The sequence below is a fragment of the Centruroides sculpturatus genome, unplaced genomic scaffold, assembly GCF_000671375.1.
Source record: "Centruroides sculpturatus isolate CEXI.00-Female unplaced genomic scaffold, Cexi_2.0 scaffold180, whole genome shotgun sequence".
Lineage (NCBI taxonomy): Eukaryota > Metazoa > Arthropoda > Arachnida > Scorpiones > Buthidae > Centruroides > Centruroides sculpturatus.
Window position 1 is genome coordinate 189,172 of NW_019384918.1, and position 18,128 is coordinate 207,299.

The 18,128-nt window shown below is 27.0% G+C and overlaps 1 protein-coding gene across 1 annotated transcript in view; it reads right to left on the bottom strand.

The window, feature by feature from the left end:
* LOC111631803 (probable E3 ubiquitin-protein ligase RNF144A-A) overlaps nucleotides 1-14,014 on the bottom strand; it is a 44,114-nt gene extending 30,100 nt beyond the window's left edge. Inside the window, exon 1 of the mRNA XM_023376114.1 lies at nucleotides 13,864-14,014. The gene's annotated coding sequence lies outside the window, so the exon portion shown is untranslated. The remainder of the gene's footprint in view (nucleotides 1-13,863) is intronic.
* Between the last annotated feature and the right edge of the window lie 4,114 nt (nucleotides 14,015-18,128).

Genomic DNA, 18,128 nt, shown 5'->3' on the forward strand with positions numbered 1-18,128 from the left:
AGAATAAAAAAAATATATATATATATATATATTTTTTTTTTTCCTAAGAAAGTAATTTTACATTAAAAGAAAATACATATTATAATATATGATTAGCATGATAAAATCAACATCTGAGTATGTTGTTTGGAGTCATAAAAAAGAATTCTGAGAAATACTCTAAGAAGCATAAAATAATCTTCAGTGTTTTTTTTTAAACAAAGTTCATTGTAAAAAAAATTAATGAACAGCACTTGCCAGCTGGCTTCAATGCATCATTAAATATTTACATGCAATTATTTCAATATGTGAAAGTTATAATATGATCATAAATGCATGACACAGAAAAATATTCAGGAAAGGAATATTGAACATTACATCTGAATTTCATATTTTGAAAATCTAAAAAAAAAAAAAAAACTTCTGTTTGATATTATAATCTAAGCCTGTGACATGCAAGCTATGAATCACAATAGAAATTTTGTCACTCATGAAAAAATTTTTTAAAAATACATGATTTAAAAAAAAACAAGAACCAAGTTTCATACTATGCTATGACTAGAAATTTGGTACAAACCCAAAACATTTTAATTGTTTTTTTTTTTAGTTCTAATTATCTTAGAAAGAAGGATTTAACAATAAAGAAGTTTGTGGATTTAAATGAAGCTTAAAGAATGATTTATCTAGTATGTAGTAACAATTATATTATATCTTAAATTCATAAAAAGTAGTGGTATTTTTATTTAAGCATCCATTCAATTAATATAGGCAAAAATCTAAAAATGTAATACTTAAACTTGTACAAATACTGTATTGATAGTATTACAACAAAAATAAATGATATTTAATGAAATAATCAGATAATTTTAAAGTGCTAAACTAAATTTAATTATTAATTCATAAATTTATATTTTATGAATTTTTATTTAAAAAATTCTAACAAATGACAGTCAAAATTATTTCTAAATGTAAGTAAAATGTCACTAGATTTATTGAGTTATAATTCTGCTAATTTCATAAATTCCTTTGTGAAATCTACAGAATTGTAGTTCAATATGGGACTATTTGGGTTATACTAACATTCTAAAATGAAAAAATCTAATTCACATTTATTCAATTTATAGTAGTGATATTCCAGTTTAAAGATGACAGAAGGAACTGATTATTACCAATACAAAAAAGTCTAATAGTAGACAAATAATATTTTTAATAAATAATACAAAAATAGACTATGTAAGATGATAATTAAAAACTTGATTTTAATTTTAAAATGTCAATAATCATTTTATTACAATTACACAGTGCAAAACTGTTGTTTTATTGTTAAAATATAAAATATAAGATAAATGGTAAAAATAGATATCACATCTTAAAATCTCTAATAAATAAAAATTTTTACAGCAATGTACTTTGGCTGTATATAAAATATAAAAACTAAGAAGCAAAGCCAATAGTCTAGTTTGTAACATTAGTTATTTTATAGACTGACAGCAGAATAAGCTTACATCACTTAAGGATATAAAATATTTCATTTTAAAAGTATCCATTTGGAAACTTTTATATTAAACATCTATTGACAAAATTTAACTATCATGGAAAAAACATTTAAAAGGTAAAGAGGACTATTTTATTTTGAAGTTTCATATATTACTTTCAATAAAAAAAAACTTGGTTAATCATTTTATTGTTATTTAAGAAACAAATATCAAATGATAGGATTTTAAAGTTTGCAGGTATCAATATAAAATTAGATTTAAAATGTAATATTAAATACTTTTGTTTGTGTACATTGTACCAGATTAATTATTTTTCTATGTGAACAAAATATTGAAAAATTGATTACTCCATTTTGGCATGTTCTAAAATAAGTGTGTCATCGATTCTGCCATTTTTATTACAATAATTATTCTATCATGTTAAATTTGAATTTCTCATTTAAAATTGTTGAAATAAAATGTATATATAAAAATGTATACTGTATTACTAATTCAAAATATTTTTTTTTTAAATATCAAAATTCTGAAATAACTTATTATTTAAAACTACAAATGTAACATATTAAATTCTGCATTTATTCTAAAATAAAGTGGCTTCCCATTTAATGCAATTACAGAGGAAACCATTACATTTGAAATTTAAAATTTACTGGAATTTGATCTTCCTTCTTCAAATTCTGCTGATAATTTATTGCTCCTATTTGGAATAAATTAATTTCAGTAAATAATTACCAGTATGAGTTTTTTTCTGAATAGTTATTAACAGTTAAATTATAAAAAGAGAAACATTTTTAAACTCATAATTTATATATCTAATTTGTTAAATATCTGATTCTGAAGATTAGAAACTATAAGTGGTATTTTATTTCATTTTCTTCTTCATTTTCAGCTGTTTTTCAACAAATGGAGAGACTTATAAAATGCAGAACATTATGTCAATGGAACAATTTGTTAAAATAATTATTTCAAGCATCAACAGTTAATAATATTAATACTGATTCCGATTCTATGAGTTGGCTTTAAGACAATCTTTCAAGCTATATTATTAAGAAAGTTAAAATGGAAAAAGGAAAGAAAATACTTATGTCAAGTTGAAATATATACAGGGTAATTCAGAACTCACGAGACGAACTTTAAGGGATGGTAAAGCACGACAAAAAACACTTTTTGTATAGTTAAAGTATAGGTGCAAGTGACACATTGAGGCACAAACACACAAAATAACACATGAAAGGAAACAAATTATTTACTTACAGCATCATTGACAAGTGCATCTTTACAGCAATGTTTACAATTGCTCAAAATTGCATCCACCATCAGTGCTTGGCAGCACTGATGGTGTTGTCTTATGCACGTGGTGAGAGATGGTTTTTCACAAAAAGACAGGAATTAAAACAAATAAAACGTGCTTTAATTTTTCTTGTAGTAACTAATACAAGAAAGGTTCGTACGGATTCCGACCTCCTGATTCCAAAATTCAAAAAAATACACCTGTTTCGATACACAGCAGAACAAGAACTCTCGCGATACAAAATTTTCTTATTATCTAACTTAAATCTACTTATTCTAAAAATATAAGAGAAAAAAAAGGGATAGAATATGAGAGAGACAGAAATATATTCTCTAGAAGAAACGGGTACCCAGATTGGCGATTGATGTGGAGCAGTTGGATGACATTGTCTTGGGATGTCTTTTGGGGACGGATTGTCTGTGTAAATCGATGAAAAAATGTCTGGGATTCTTAGTCTACCAATGTCCTTAATAACGATCTCCTTTCTTCAAATCTGTTCGTGACCCTTTTTCAGGTAGAGCAACACCAACCTGGAGACCTCTCTCAGATGTGTCTTTCCTCTTCTAGACCCAAAGCAAAAGTGGCCTTCTGGTCTCCTACTTGCCCTCTGGGCTCTTTCTTTTCATTGTCCCCTAACTAAGTCACCCTACCACCCACACTTGGAAGAAAGTTCCAGAAGTATAGACAAAGGAACACAGAACAAAGAAGGAAGGGAGAATAGAAAAACATATATATATACAAAAATATAACAGAATACTCTGGTGTACCACCACANCCACCACAATAGTATATATATAATCATTTTTTGTGTCTTTAATTCTATTACAAACAATTTTTAATATAAGTTTTTTCTATATCTGAAATAAATATATAAGGAATAACTTTCTAAATTTGGAAGAAAGTTCCAGAAGTATAGACAAAGGAACACAGAACAAAGAAGGAAGGGAGAATAGAAAAACATATATATATATACAAAAATATAACAGAATACACTGGTGTACCACCACAATGGAGTGATTGGCATTTCAGCATTGATGTGCACAATTATCTGGATGCCACATTTGGTCATGATGGATTGGCCATGATACCATGGCCAATCCATCATGCCCAAATGTGACCAGTCCATTGGCCAACCTGATCACCCAATTTATCAAGCCTCAATTATTTCTTATGAGGACATCTGAATGACCATGTTTATGAGAATCCGGATAAAGATTCATTTGTCAATGATGCTGTAAGTAAATAATTTATGTTTCCTTTCATGTGTTATTTTTTGTGTTTGTGCCTCAATGTGTCACTTGCACCCATACTTTAACTGTACAAAAAGTGTTTTTTGTCGTGCTCTACCATCCCTTAAAGTTCGTCTCGTGAGTTCTGAATTACCCTGTATATTATAGATGAAAATGTTAAACTTGACATAAGCAGTTTGTTCTCTTTATTTTATTATAATAAAGTGAATTCTCTGCTACAAAAGAGTATATTACAATCTTGCATGAACACATTACAGTCTATGAGAAAATGTGATTCAGTTAACCAATGTAATTTCTGTCATTAACTTAATCTTTTGCACAATATACTTTGTAAATTACAGAAATTGTCAATGTAGTGTGAATTTTATAAGTCTGTATTTTTGTCTGAAGATAAACTTTAATTTTGTTTTATTCATATATGATATGATTTCATAAAAATATGGATTCATAGGAAATTAATCATCAAAAAGAAAATATTGTAACAGTTTATTCCCCTTTCTACAAAAGTGTTGTAGTGCTGCGCTACTTTAGTGTTGTTGTTTATGTATGCTTAGATATTAATATAATTTTGTGTATATAACTTATCTTCCATTACCACATGTCGGGATCTACTTTTTGTATAACTGTCCGCAGAAGATTATGTTGTATCACTTTTCTTGCTACATCGACTGGTGTGGACTAATTAATCAAGAATGGGGTCACGTGTTAAGAGAGTATTCATGAATGAGGGGGAGTATAAATTGGACCGTCTCGTGTGTTGAAGGATCTTTCTTGGTTTTGCTTCGCGGTCCGATATAGTTCGTCTGGTAGCAGGAGATAGAAGCATCAGCCAAGGAATAAGTACATCAAGTGAAGGTACTGTATTGTAATCTGTTTCCATCCTTAAGAACTTATCATCAACAGCTTCGTGTTGTGCATGTACGGACAGTTTAACTTTAACAAGCCCAAGTAATATTGATATTGTAAACGTATGACATATTTTATATATATATATGTCTACATATAGAAAGTACATTAGTGGAGAGTCATGAGCTGTTGTCCGACTATCGGAGATTTGGAAGTACATCTAATAGAAGAACAAAGGAAGGTTGTGGCAGCATGTGTTTATCGTCTTGTAAATAATTGTATGTAGATTAAATGCGAATTAGTTTAGTATTTTAGTGATAAGTTTAGAATTTAATGTTTGTCATTAGAACTACCTTCATCATCAATAAACTGTAGCACATTTGTACCTTGTAAGCTATACTGATAGTTGGCACTGATCCTTATTTGTTATTAAAACCATCATTTTATTCTAAGTAGAATTGTACAGTCCTTAAATCGATTAACATACACCCAGACTCAATATATTCCAATATATTAGAGATCTAAACAGTGTCAAAGTAAAGACATTTTTAAATAAAATGGACATGCTTCTATGACAGCAATCTAATAATCTAATTTAAAATCAATGCTGTAAGACCATTAATTAGAAGAGTACTATACATAAACTCTCTTTTAACAAACAAAAACTACATGAACAGTAGTTGATGTAGTTTTTGTTAGTACATAAATTCTCTCACCTACACAGTCAAATTGTATCTAAATACTAAGATGAATATTTTAATAAAAATAAATTCTTTTAAGATTTTTAAAAATCCAAAGAGAGATTTATGGTGTGTGTGTGTGTGTGTGTGTGTGTGTGTTCTCTTTAACAAAATGTTTTACAACTCTAACAGAATACAATGGAATCAAAACATATATACACAGGCTACCATTCAATTTCATTGTGCTCTATTTTAGAATTTGTAAAGCTTGAAAAAGTTCATTATAAAGAATGAAAATACTTGTCTCTAATCTTTATTTTGAATGTCAGTGTGTATAAAAATATCTTTTAGATTTTTCTTCTGCAATGATTTTAAACAGTATAATATTGATTAATGTATGTAGATGATATAGTACCTTAATAATAAAATAGAAACAAATTAGTGTGAAAATTTAAAGCCTTAAATTAAAAACAAAACTTCAATTCAGTAAAAAATGTTAGTCCCTAGGAAGCACATATTTTAGCTTTACCTTTTTGATATACATTTTTTACACATCTATAATTTGAGAGAAGAACAAGACTGATTTCTATTAAATTAATATGCAAAAATAAAATTTTAAAAATAGTTAAAAACTTATTTAACAAATTGAAGAAAAATCATTTAAAATTCAACTTTAAAATATAAATTTTTTGTATGCATTAAATATAAATACAGTAGAACCTCCATTATCCGGACCTCCATTATCCGGATTTTCGATTATCCGGATTGTCCAAAATAAACAAAAATTTTACGAATTTGCGGATTTGCACTTGGCGAATTACGATACTGTTTATGTACGTGATGGAATGATAACTTTTTTTGTTTCAACAACGTCTCACCCAGCACAGTGGTTGTAAACTCTTAAATATATTTTGCGTCGTAATAAAAATATAACTTGACATACGTATTTATAAATAATTTATTTTCAAATTACATCATTTCTATGACCAAGGGCGGCGTAAGGCATAGGTAACGTGGGCCACCGTCTATGCCTCGCGGTCCGAAGGGTCTCGCGTTTCGAAGGTTTATGCATTACTTAAAAGCCGCGAACGCGACGAAAAAATTTTACTCGTCATAAAACGATAAATAGTTTCTCAAATTTTTATTCATAAGAATGCAGTTTCAACTGCTTTTTATTTTATAAAATCCGTCTTCTTGCGCCACCAGAGGGCCTTTTAAACAATAGGTAGTCTGTTAGCGTTGGTCAATAATAGTCCAAATTCAATACAAACGTTTGTTTCTTGAAAATTTGATCACGGTTTAAATACAGTATTTACTTTTAATATTACCGATATGTCATCGAAAAGAAAACGTGTTGTATTATCATTAAAAGACAAATTAAAGTATTTGTTNTCCCAGATTGACTGAATGATCCGAATCTTCTGTGTCGACAAAACCTGTTGGACAGTATGTTGTGCTGCTTTCGGTTAAAAAAAAATTATGTAACACGAGGGAAGCAGCAACAATCAAAGTGATTAAAAAAAATTATTATAAATATCGTAAATAACAGTTTACAAATGCATAAGACATATATATTTTTGAAGGGGGGAAATGGTCTTCACAATTTGAAATCGATCAAACACACTATGCGCGAATGCTCGTGTAAACGCGCGCCATCTATCGTAGGATAAATGTACTTCGCGGGAGTGTATTAAAAAACTTCCCGAAGTTTCATGGCAATCGTACTATGCCACAAACCTTCGCCGGAGTATATTAAACAACTTCCCAAAGTTTCATGGCAATCGGATAAACGGTGTGGTAATGCATGAAGGACATAGGACACACAGACAGACATACATTCATTTTTATATATATAGATTAATTAATTAATTAATTAATAACAGAATTCAAAATAAATTATTTAAATTTCATACAATAATTATTTCTAATTTTTTTTATACATGTTCATTTCACAACCTTTTTGGTTGTCCACATCAATGCTACTCAAACTGTGGTCCACACACCAGTACTGGTCACAAACAGTTTATTACTGGACCTCAATGGGATTTCATTTAAAATTTCATAATTCTATATATTTTATTACTTTTGTTTTTCTTTATTACTTAAACATTTAGAATCAGAGATGGATTGATAACTGAAAATCAGCAACAAATCCATTTTTGCAAAAATTAGAAATGTGATCGCAGGGTCGGTACCTCTTTGGCACCTTGTCAGAATGACACACTGTATCTTTACGGACAGACACAGAAACTGGACTGTCCGCTTAAAAATTGTTGCGCAAGTGATCGCACTTGCAGACTTCAGGCCCGGAATGGAGGTGGGTGGGAACGACCGGAGGAAGTACACCCCACTAGTTATCCTTTAATAAAAATACCCATTTATTGAGAGATAATATTTACAAAATCTACAAGATACTGGTTACAAGGTTTTATCATTCAGAAGTTTAGCCTAATGACTAAAAGAAAGTTAGATGCTTAGCACAATTGCTAAAGGGAGATATATATCAATATACCTAACGTGACCCCTGATCGCGAGAGAGCTCACAGTAAGTTCACAGGATGACAAATACCTTAAAATACTCATAAGTCCTAGACGTATTGATACAACGTAGGTGTAAAAGTTTGGCAACTCAGTTTTTAGAGTAATCCCTCTTTGTCTTCTTGGGCAGCGGTGAGCGACGATGGCTGCAATGGCGGGTCAGAACACACACACACACACACACTTTAGAAAAGGTTGCTGAGGACCACCTTGACTTGTTATCACACCCTCCTTTTTATTCGGGGGACTCCTCCTGGGTTTTTCCCATGACTTCGTTAGGAGGTTTAGTACATCAGCACCAGTAGTCACATTTTCACTTGTTGATTCTGGGTGACACATTCGATGTATCATCTTCAACAAGGAAATAAGTCCGTCAGAAAACAGTTTAATTATCTTTATTAACACTTTTAATGAAAAACAACGTTAACAAATAAAACAAAAATTTCTTCACCATATTTTGGCCCTCACAGAAACAAATTTAGCTATTGAATTTTTCTTACCAATTCAGTTTTATAAAATGGAGAGAAATAGGATTATTTTTTAACTACAGTACAACCTCAATTATCCGGACTAATTGGGGATGAAGGTAGTCTGGATAAGGAAAAATCCGGATAATCGAAAGAAATACTTTAATTTGTCTTTTAATGATAATACAACACGTTTTCTTTTCGATGACATATCGGTAATATTAAAAGTAAATACTGTATTTAAATCGTGATCAAATTTTCAAGAAACAAACGTTCGTATTGAATTTGGACTACTACTGACCAACGCTAACAGACTACCTATTGTTTAAAAGGCCCTCTGGTGGCGCAAGAAGACAGATTTTATAAAATAAAAAGCAGTTGAAACTTCATTTTTATGAAAAAAAATTTGACAAACTATTTATCGTTTTATGACGAGTAAAATTTTTCGCCGTGTTCTCGGCTTTTAAGTAATGCATAAACCTTCAAGGTGCGAGGCCCTTCGGACCACTAGGCATAGGTGGTGGCCCACGTTGACCATGCCTTACGCTGCCCTTGGTTATAGAAATGATGTAATTTGAGTATAAATTATTTATAAATATGTATGTCAAGTTATATTTTTATTACGACGCAAAATATATTTAAGAGTTTACGACCACTGTGCCGGGTGAGACGTTGTTAAAACAAAAAATGTTATGCATTCCATCACGTACATAAACAGTGTCCTAATTTGCCAATGCAAATCAGCAAATTTGTAAAATTTTTGTTTATTTTGAACAATCCAGATAATCGAAAATCCGGATAATCAAGGTTCTACTGTACTTTTAAGTAATTTCACAAAAATAATGGTCTGCAAAGGATTGAAATGGAAAAAACTGATCTGTGAATACAAAGCTTGAAAAGTACTAGCTTATGTAATTGTTTATAAGCATAAAGAAAATACATTTTGGAAAATCACATTTCAGAACGTTTCAACAGATGGATGTCATTCACAAAGTAAAACATTGCAGTTTTATGCAGTTATCAAGAAGAAAGCAATAAATTATGATAAACTCATGCAGAAATAATATCAATGAGATAAGATGTCTTGTATAAAGTAGGGGGGAGGAAGTTAAAAATATTGATATTAATAACAACAATACAAGTACTAAAATAATAATTCTGATTATTTTTTTAATAAACTTTGAACATAATTAAAAATTCACATTAATAATTTACACATTTAATTCAATTAAATAATGGATTTTTTTTTTTCCAAACATCTAAAATTTATCCTGAACTGTTCTTTCTTATCAGTTTGGTTATTGGCCTATTTTTCAAATACTAAGAATATTTGCATGTTACAGAAATTTTCTGTAACAAAGTTATTGAAGTGAATAATTTTGCCTTCACTACAGCAGAATAATTAAAGCAGAACTTGAAATGAAAGCTTAATACAGTAATAGGAAAAAAAAACAGCTATATACAAATACATTGAATGAATGATAGATACATTTTTAATTATACATTTACGATATTTTCAATGCTGTTCTTAATTTCAGTGTATCAGACTTTCATTTATTAAAATGGTTTTTATTAATGTATATGATATTATAACAAAAAAAATCATTTACATTATGAAAAACTTTTTAAAAAATTCAAGTTATTCTGTTAACATAAAATATGAAAATATTTCCATAGCATTCAGCCACTGTCTGAAGAATGTTGTGATATAATAATTTAATTCAAAATAATCTTTAAAAAAGTAAAAAATATATTTAATTGTTTAAAGAAAACACAGTTTAAAACTTTCCTTAAATTTTTAAATTAAGAAGCAAGCAAATAAATGTCAATAATTGCAATTTTAGAAAAACATTTTGTCCAAAGTCAAGATATTAAGATTATATTCTAATAAAACAAACTGAATAAGAATAAATCAGTAAATCAAACTGTTTTTCAATTATATAATTATTTAAAAATCTTTCTCATTGTTGTGATAAATTATTTTTTCTAAATCTAGGTCAGGAGACATTTTTGTTGGCTAGACATCTAAACTATGATAACTGAAGTTATTTTTTTACTTGATAGAACACTTAGAATTAACCTTGACATTAACTTTCTTACAAAATATATTTTATTAATAATACTTGTTATGATAATATATAGATCAAAATGACACTAATAACTTTTCAATCTAGTTATAAAAATGTAATCATCATCATCATTCTTATATGTATAAAATTAGAAATTTTAACTGTAGATCTGGATTTGAATAATATTTTAAATATAAAAAAAGTAAGAGTTTAGCTTTATTTTCCATTCATGTTAACTAATTTTATAAGCAACATGCACTCATTTTCACTTATAAATTCATTCATTTTATAAAATCTATATAACAAATGTTGTATATTGTAAATGGTTTTTACTAAATTATTATTCTTTTAATTATTTGTATTATGTAGTTTAAAAAACACTATAATTGTCTTAGAATAATTTTATTAAAATCAAAATGACGAGAGTACATTTTTTAACAATTACAATATGCAATATTTTTAACAATTGCTTATTTAAACATTTTATAACTAATGATGACTCATACAATTTAGAGGGAAAAAAATGTAATACTATATAGATATTATAACTTGGTTATTTACTCCAGTATCAAGATCAAATTAATATCCAATAAAAATAGATGTATAAAGTAATCAAAAGACTACAAAATTTTAATATATAAGAACTATTTACTAGCAGGATAATTTTTTAAAACTATTTACTGATATTTGAAAAAATAAACCTGTTGTTAAAATAATACTTTTTAGTTTACATGAATGTAATAAAAAAAGATAATTAGTAAGTATTCTAGATTAAAAAAAAAATTCTATACTTGAAAAGTCCTTAAAGACCTTAACAAATGTAAAATCTGCAAGACTGAACTTGTGATAACTGATTAATTAAATTAATGGTATGCAAGGTGAATAAAAGCAAACACATTGATAATTGCTATATGATATTTCAGATGATTTCTCATTTTATATGAATCATGTATATTTTCTGGATGGGTTCATGAAACTAGTTGTGAAATCCAACAATGAAAATAATGATTGAAATCTAAGTAACTACTGCTCAGCAAAATATTGACCTTATGATATAGTTATTGTTCATTAACTATGAATAGCTATATGGTGTAAGTAACTAAATTAAAATAAAAAAAAAACATTTTTAACAGTTCTTTGGACTTATAAATAATATATATAATGTGGTAATATTGTGATATTACTATTATTGCTGTTATAAATAAATTGCAACACCTTTTGTAGCACTTTAAAATCAAAGCCATACTATATTCAGGATGTTTCTAATCAAAACTGGTAAACAATGAGTTGAAGACAACAAGAGAACTTTGAAATATTTATACAGATACAATACATTCATACTATAAAAGTAAAATGTATTTTTTCTAATGAAACAGTATTTCTGATATACAGTGATACCCCGAACTTACGCGATAGGTGGGACCAAGCAATAACCACTTAAGTCGAATTTGCATAAGTCGGGGTATAATTTTGCAATTTGTGTAAAATCCAAGTCAGATGTATGCAAGCTAATAAATGTTCTCGTTAATCTTATGTCGTCTTTTGATTCATTCACGGTTACAAGAAATCACCACAAAGTCTCTCAAGTCTCCATAGATATAACAAACACAGAAATAAATAACACAAAATAAATTGTAGCTGTGTTGATTCCATGCGATATGTCCAAACATGTAAGCTGAATAGTGTGGGGGGAATGAGTAATCAAGAGTTGTGTGGCGCTCAAACAAAAGACGAATCAACAAGATTTGAAAATCGCATAACTCTGGGTTAGCGTAAGTCAAGGTATTACTGTACTGTATTCCTCGAACAGAATACTTGGACAAAAGCATTACTTAAATACTTTCTTACATATTGGAAGACAGCATAAACAGTATAAATATTTACTGCTCTGTAAATTTACATAAAAATAACTATTATATTTTAATACAATTTTTATAATTTTCCCATCATTTATATTTTTAACTAATTGAAGTATTAGTTTTATATTTCAAAACTTTAGTTTAATGTTTGATATTAAAAATTTACCTAATCAAATTAATATTAAAATAAAAAAGATATAAATAAATAAATATTAAAAAATTCCTTAAACATTATTTTTAAAAAAGTCAATTAAATTTATAGACAATACATATTGTTCAGTATTATTTTCACAAATTAGATTAAAATCATTCTTTATGTATTTAAATGGAAAAAACTGAAACTACTAATTAACAATCAATTTTATGAATAGCACAAAATTAACTACATGGGGGGAAAACATCAAAGTAAACATGACATTTGACATCTCAAAATTCGGAGAGTGAAGTCTAAACAAAAAAAAAAGTCCAGCATGAATAACAGAAATGTACATTGTAATTTAATTTTTAAAAACCTAAAATAAACGGGCAGAAAATAAAATAAATTTACATTTTGGATGTGGTATGATGCAAGGACAAATTTTTCCCTACCTAGAGTTAAAAATGTTGCTTCTGAACATTTTATCAAACCACAAAAAACTGCAATGGTCATCTTCAACTTTATTTGATATGTCATCCTGATCAATAATATACTATTTGGGACAGTATACAGGCAACAGGATATCTCCATAACAACCATATAGGTGTGGTTAAAAAACCAATAATTTTGACATTTCCTATGTAAATCCTAATTTATGTTTTTGATATGCTAAATTTATAATCTTTACACAGAAACATTATGTATGTATATATAATCTTATAGGCCTACATCAGTTATTAATCTCTCTATTCTTTTTCACACAGAAAATATAATAATTTCTCTTCAATTCAAGTAGAAGTTACTTTTAAGTACAAACAATTAAATTAGAAGTTAAGAACTAACTTCTACTGTTTTATATATCTAATTCCACTTAATTAATTCTCTGCAATGATTAAATTGTAGAAAATTAATAACTAAACACTAACATAATCTCATTTAGTAAATGTAATGCTGAAAGGTCAATTGATTAACGATCAAGCTGCTTTTTTAAAAAAAAAAATAAAGCTTAAACTGGTTCAAGTTCAAATCATTCAATCAATATCATTCTAACAATTCAACAAACAAACAAACATCGAACACACTTTTACATCGTTAACACTTTGACAGATGCATTCATCATCGTAATTAATAATTAAATTGTAATTAAATAATTGCTTTTATGTGTTTTCTTATTTAATTTATGCCGACTGATAGTGCAATTAATATAATATAAGCGATGTTACGCTATATAAAAGCCGAAATTGCTACTTACATTTTGCAGTCGATTAGAAGAAATGCTCAGCTGACGACTGTTTTTTGGCAAAATATCAGAACATTTCCACGTGCTGTTCACGTGAACACTTCGTTCCCATTGGAGGAATGATGCGCATGCGTTATTAAAATCTTACTGCGGACCAAACGATAATTTCGTGCTTTTTTATATATATTGTACTGTATATAAATTTCTTTTTAATTTCGATTATTTTTACTTTAAATAAAAAAATAGTAATTTTATTTCATTATTAATACTTTATAAAATTTAGTCGATATTAATATTTTTAAACGAAAAGTTAATATTAAATGTTTATTTTCTTCTAATATTCGCGTTCTTAAATATTTGTTCTACGTCACAAATAATTTAAAATGTAAATATTGTATATATAAATATAAGTTTTAAAGCGTTAAAAATTAATATTAATAACAGTAAAAAAAATAAATAAATTTTAAAATAGTTTTGGAAAAATATATTTTTGAAAATTTCAAATTAAAACGCACTTCTAAAAACAAATTTTAAATAAAAAAAATATTAACATACAGTATTTAATTAAAACTGTATTTAAAAGTAATTTGTAAAACTGTAATTTTATTAAAAGTACAATTTTTCTAAAAATATATAATAAAATTCAAGGATACTTACTTCTAAGTGACAAAGCAGCTAAATAAGCAAACCAATGGTTTAGTTCGTTTCATATGAAATAAACTACACCAGTGGTTTGTTTAATTAGCTGCTTGTGAAGCACACCAAATTTAAAGCTCCTAATTTAAATATTGTGCTTCAAACTTGAATATTAACAATTAATTTGATATTTATTCAATAATATAAGTAATTTAAAAATTCAAATTTTGTGGTTGTTACTTCAAACTTAAACTTCAAATCAGAAAGACAACTATTTTAATTAAGAAAAAAATTGCAAACTCACAATTTACTGAAATTAAATACTGTAGACTATTTTTTTAAATAAAAAAGTAATAAATAAATTGAATGCAAAATTAAAACTTAAATAATTATTATTTGCAAGGAATGGAGGAAGCAAGAAATTGAAGAGAAGCAAGATTATAAATTCTAAATCATAAACTATAAAAATTATAAGTTCTATATTTCATATTACTATATGAAATATTACATATTACTTTCTATATTTAAAATCATACGGTTCTATTAATTAATTAACCAAGGTCTAAATCTTATCAGAAAAGACCACAGATTAACAGTAAAAAACTTTTACTGTTAATCTGGAAAAGTATTAAAACCATCCTAATTTGCTTCTGCTTTAAGTTTTTGTTAATCAAATCATAAAATTTTTAAATTTCCTATTTAAATCTTTATATTATATATTGTATATGTATGGTTTGTGTGGTAGATCTTTAAATTTTTGAATTAAAATTCATGTATGAGATGAACTTAATGACTTTATAAACAGTTAAAAAGTATAGAAAATATTCACTCAATATTATATGAAACAGAAAATATTATGAGCAATTTGAATTAGGTTTATGTACTGTACTGTATAAATTAATTTCATAATTTATGCTTAATGAAAACAGTTGTAAAAGTTCATTGTCCTATAGATTTTTTTATTATTATCAAACTTTAATCTTTTGTTTATCTCGTTACAGCGTTCTGATGTCATGACCTCTCGTTATAATGTTCAGTATTTTTAAATGAAAGGATACCAAATTATAAAATCTCTTAAATATTAAATATTTATTTCACCTATTCAAACGAATAGTTTATATGTATATCAAATCATAATAAAATATACAATTCAATTGAGTTAATTTTTTAAACAAAACATTTCATTTGAAATGAAGTTTCTCTTCTGTAATTTGCACAAAAAGACCTAAAATTATAGAATATTTAACTTAAATTTTCAAAATTTTTCCATAAATTATGAAAGGTTGTGGGTTCGACCCAAACCATCTAGACTTTTAAATGAATGTGAATTTTTTTACATTACATTTTTTTATCTATTTATCTAAATTTTATTTTCTTATTTTCCCCAAACCTTACACGTAAAAACGCTCGATATAGGCGACTCTATTCTCAGAAAAGGAGTCCCATGATACAAAAACCACGTTGTTATAACTGGATAATTCAGGAGGCATTGTACAATAATGCTTACAAATCATTGAGAGATATCAATCGATAATTACTCTACGAGACAAAGTAAAAACAAATGGAAAGTATTTTTGTTCTATTAATAATTACGTCGTAGGCAATTTCTATTATGAAGTTAGACACAATAAATAAAACTGTAAATAAATAAATAAAATAAATTCATACATTGTAATTAATTAATTAATTACAATGTATGAATTTATTTTAAATTTCAAGTTTATCCATGTAGGCCTGTATGTTCTGAATTCGATTTAATCTGTTGCTAGTATTACATAACATCGTTTTTATAACTAATTTTTAAAACTTTTTTATGTTTAAAACAAAGAAAAGGAAAGGTCAAATAAGTGCTGAATTTTATTCACTATCTTTCAAATATTAAATTAGCCATATTAAATCACAAATTATTTAAAATGCTGTATTTACAGTCGAATCTCCAATAACGGCTACCTCTAAACAGCTTCAGAAATATTTTTGAATAAAAATTTATACATAATTATTCTCAAACAATGGCCAATTTTTTCTATTAGTGGCCGTTGTCCAGAGGTTTGACCGTACACGTGTAATTAATTTTAAAATTTATAAACTTAATTTTGATCAACATTTATAAAATATTTCTGTATAAATAAATTACTTCTATATTATCTTTTAGTGACAAACAGTTTGTACGAGTAGTTAATCAAAAAGTTATTTTTTATTCGATAATTTTAAAAATAATAATGTTTAAATGCATTTATTTATTGAAGAAACCGCTTCACGAAATGCACTTAAGCAAGAAAAAAGTTTTTATTAATTCATATACCAGACAATTTTATTTATATATTTATTATATCGATCCCATTTTCAATTCTCCACCATCTTTCGACTTGATGTGTAAAAGCCATTTTTCTTTCTCCTCCAGATATTTTGGACCCTTTCCAAATGTTACAAGTTCACCAGATGATTATACAAACTTCAAATTCATTGTTACTATTTTTAATGATTTCAACCTAAACCTTTTATTCGTGACCTCTTAAACTGCTAGTTCACTCAATAAACTTTTTAAATCATTTTTTTGAATTAGGTCAATTGAGGATAAAAAAGCATTTTGGGGAATATCTCCAGAATTTGGACTTTAAATTTAGATTCTTACGATTTATATCTATCGTTTGGAAAGTTAAATATTATACCGATACTGTACTGTATTTATGTATATATGTAAATATTAATGGTATTTCAATTTTATGTTTCACTTTCTGAACGGCAGATCGCCAGCTCTCGGAAGAGCGCAAACTGTATTTAAAATAAAAGGGATGTCGCCGAGTATGAAAAAGGTTGAGAAGTATTACTGTACTTCATTTTATATTTAATCGCTAATCTTTAATATTTGTCATTTTATATTAAATTTTTTCGTTAATTTTGATATATTGAAGGAAAAACTTCATTTAATAGCATATAAACTTTTGTTTATAAATATTTAATAAAAAAAAAAGAGGAAGAGAAAGGTCGCATAACTTCCGGTTTCCTTTATAGATAACAGTATAAATACATTATTATATAAAGAACCGAATTTCAAATATTAGTCTAACAATAAATATTAAACAAATTTTAAAAGCATTTTATAACAGCTAAGCGAAAGTTTAAAAAATTGGTAGTTCGCGGACCCAGCATTGAGAGATTTTATATTAGTTGAAAAACTTGTCAAATTAAAATATATAAATAAGTTAAAATGTTACTATTTATATACAAATACTATCAACGAAAAGATTTAAATTCTTTTAAAATAGAAATTAAGCTTAAATATTAAAGATTTATTTACTTGACTAGAAATTTCAATTTAATTTAATTAATACAGGTATTTAGCATAAATTTAATTTTTATAATTGCTTTAAAATGTTTCAAAACTATTTAGAACAATCTGTTAACCTCTATTTATATGTGGTTTTAACTAGTGAATAATTACTAATACAATTTACTTGCGTCGCTGTTGTTTTTTTTAAGGTCTCCACCCTGTTACTATAGTAACATATTACATATTTGAATAAGTGACGTCACTGGAAATTTGAAGAGAAATTTTGTTTTATTTTTATTTTTTTCAATCAACAGTCCATTTAAATAATTTTCGAACGATTAAATTTAAATTTTAAAAATTATATTATTAT